The following is a 4,091-nucleotide window of genomic DNA, read 5'->3' as shown; positions in this document are numbered from 1 at the left end:
TATTATATTAATATATGTATGTAGCATCCTAACTTCAATATAAATGGAAAGAGTTGGAATTGTATTAGTTCTGACCTGGAGAAGTACGCCTCCCATTTTCCATTCGTCTGACGCCGCTGCGAGTAAGTCCTCGCCTATTCCCTTTTATCTCTTTTCTTTTCTAAATAAATTACTTTTGTACCAAAAAGTGACAAACCCTAATAGCTTATTTTAATAGGTATGAGTCAAATTGTATAGGCTCTTAAATGAATTTTCAGACTTGACCCATTTTTATCAATTACTAAATAAATACCCGCTAGTTAAATAACCATAGTTATTGAATAGTTTAAAATTCTCAAACCAACTTCACCGACTAATCATAAATGACTCAAAGCAACTATTGAGAGGAATAAAATAGTAATTTCTAAAAATGACCTTTTGGGTCATTACATTATCCACCACTAAAAATCATGTTCGTCCTCGAACATAAAGAAGAAGAAAGAAGGAAAACCGACATTACCAAAAGCCTGAGGTATAATTTCTAGAGTCAATGTTTATCTTTCCAAGTGAGCACATCCTTAAGACCATTCCATCAAGAGCAACTACGAAGAAGACAAACATAGGATCGGTACACCCGATCCACCACTAAGAATTCACCCATAGATATGGAAAAAAAAACGTGTGGGTATAGACAACGAATCACACTCCAAATCATATTCAAAACGAAGTAGATGGTCACATAAGAATATACAGAACCAAGGTCGAATAACACTAGATACTCCTTCCATAGTGTCCATATCAAACATTTTCATTCATCCGGCTCTATCTCTTTGATTTTCTAGCTACCCACAATCCACCACTTTGGTCCCCATTACAATCGTACCCAAGCTCAATTTATTAGGCCCAACATACTCTTTACATCATTCCATTGAAGCCTACACTCTTAGTACTAATAACCATTATAATCACCCCAACTATCTACCTTACTCTCAAACCATCACTAGTATCAAAATCTTCTTAGAAAATACATTGTCACCTCCAAAAATTTCAAAATACAGCTCCCTCTCTTTTCATTTAAGAATTTCATGACAAATACATGTCACACCCAAGACTGATAACACTAATTCCAAATCTAAAAGTACATTACCATCGAGATACACCAATTGAATCACACTCAATGTCAACTCCACATAATTTTTTTTTTTAGATACCAAATTTCAATTAATATTCAAAACCATCATATACCTCATACTAACACTTACAAAATTCTTGGCCACTCAAATAATTCGGTGTACTATAAGCTCATAATTTCTACTCACCATCAAATGCCTATGTAACACATCCTAACAGTTTGTATCATCCCATCAACAAAGTACGTAGTTTCAATCCCCTCGAAATCCTCATTAATCATGTAAAATTGTATGTCCACATTTTTTCAGCATCAATAAGTTACCTATCATAATTTGAACAATCTAGCTCGACATAACCACATATAATCTTCCACACATCATTGCTTGTCAACCAAACAAAACTCAATCTTTAGAAAAGTTGATGATAATTCCTAGTAAGTCTATACCGAACTAGTTCATATCTCACAGTCATATCTAAACTCATAGGCAAAAAATTAATAAATCTTTCAACTACAAACCAAGGGTTTATACAAGAGGTCATATTCCTTCACTTTTCTTAAATTATTTTCATGACACAAATTTCAAATACCTTGAACTCTTCAAACACCATACTCTTTCTCGTTTCGCTGACTTGCTTACCAATCTTATCCTTTGACCAACAACACCATGATATTTCTACCTTATCCTCTAAGCCAAAACATTACGTGAAACCCCCCCTTAGGTATAACAATCAAAATTAATCAATTTTACGACTCAAATTATGCACAAGTCCTTTCAAATGCTCAATACCCGATGCGATCGATCAATTCTTACCTTACTAATTCATACCTTGACAAACCACAATACCACGAACGTAGGCTTGCAATGAAAAACTTGAATTCTGATTCCAATTGTGCCAACTATCAAACTCAAAAACACAAAACACTTATTACCACACTCAAATTGAACGCATATAGACTTCTTTCTCAAATCTTATTCAATCGTTCTAACCAATCTGATTAACCCACGACACTATTACCGTGATCAGAGCAAAACGGATGAAACCACGTGTCTCTTAACCGATTCTCAACCCCTCTAAAGATACATCATTGGACATTACAATTAGAGTAAATATCATTGCTCTCTCCTCTTATAACTTTCTATGCAACAATGTTACTCACCAAATAGTAGCAAACCACAACCTTAGGTACTCATTAGTCTTCCTTACAATACAAAAAAAAACCGTTTAACCAACAGTCCTTATTACATAGTTGTATCTCAATCACAGTCCATCACGAACTCTTATTACCATCATCCTTAGTTAGCTCTTGTCATCACCACGAAGTCAACCTTTTCATCAATATGACACCTTAAACCCAGTTATACCTATCAAACTCAAAGGACTAACCCACTTTTATATGCACTTTTTACTAAAATTTCCAATTACCTTCACACCAGTATACTCTTTGAGACTATCTTTACTCATAAGCTTGTCATCCTAATGTCAATCCACTTCCAAGGAGCTTACGGTGAATTCAACACTCATATAAAATCCTCAAGATACATTTCACAACCTAAACACATCAATATCATACCAAAGATCCACCACTAAAAGCTTTCTTATATATAATGCTTAACACATCCATCTGTACTAACAAGCTAGTTGGTTCTCAAATATGAATCCAACACCAAATCTTATTATATGAGCACGTGATACAATATATAACTCTTTAAGTAGTTAGTATTTGCCCTTAACAATCGACGTGTCCATTTTTATATACGACTAGTACCATATAGCGAAAGTTTGTTAAATCCACCACTAGAACACATCATACCTACTTAGAAGATTGTACCCAAATAACGCACACATTTCTACCCATCAAGTAACTATTATACACTATCAAATTCGTTCAGTCTCTCATCAAAAGCGATATACATTCCTTCGTAGATCAGATCCATAACAAGAGTAACACATTCCATAACTCTAACCAAGTAAGAATTGGCACCATTGTAATAGTCATATCATGACCTTGTTTGGTATACACTGAATCTATGAAGCCACAAAAGAGATTCTAACCTCACTTGGTGCAACATCATTCTCAACATTCGCTAAGTAGCTCATACTTGTTATGACAACTTTATTAATTGTAGTTTCCAAAGATACATGTCCATTATCTAGCCATCCTTTTAATCATTTCACTTCCAATTGTTAAATCACTTTAAATATCGTATATACCACACAAGTATTATTCTTTTTACTAGGGTAACTAATCTTACTCAACCCCTTCAAATTGCAGAACATTCTTAGTCTGACCAGGCCTCATTTCAATAACTCTATCACTTCCAAACCAGATCTAGATTCCACGCCATACACAACACCCCAACTACCCACATGAGGAACTACACACGAGTCATCACTATAAGTGAGAGTGAATGAAGTGAAGCGATAAGAATCAAAACCGAACCAAGAACGCACGATAGAGATCCAATGAGTGAAGATTTTTCTTAAAAGTCACTATAGCCTCTCGAAAATAAGTACAGACATCTCCATACCGATCCTCGAGACTCTACTTAGACTCGGCTTGTATACACGTGAGACCTATGAACCTGTGGCTCTGATACCATTTTGTCACGACTCAAAAATGGACGTGATGACACTCGTCTTAACCCACCAAGAAAAGTCAGCCTAAAACTCAACCATTACAATAAAATGCGGAAATTTTTTATAATAAACTCAAATATACCCCCAAAATCTGGTTATCACGTGTACAAGCCTCTAAAGTATTACAATTGAATCAAAAGAAAAATACAAGTCTCATATGACATTGTTTCTAGAGTAGAACAAGATCATAAACAGGAGTAAGAAGGATCGTTGAGAAGACAACCAACTACCTCACAAATCTCCCAGAGGCCTCGGAAAAGAAGAGAATAACAAGTACCACAAAAATCCAGGCTCGTAACCTACAAAAATTTGTAGAAGCAAGGGGTGAGTACCAAACCACA

This window comes from Solanum stenotomum, chromosome 7, assembly GCF_019186545.1.
Source record: "Solanum stenotomum isolate F172 chromosome 7, ASM1918654v1, whole genome shotgun sequence".
Classification (NCBI taxonomy): Eukaryota; Viridiplantae; Streptophyta; class Magnoliopsida; order Solanales; family Solanaceae; genus Solanum; species Solanum stenotomum.
This window is presented reverse-complemented; position numbering follows the sequence as displayed.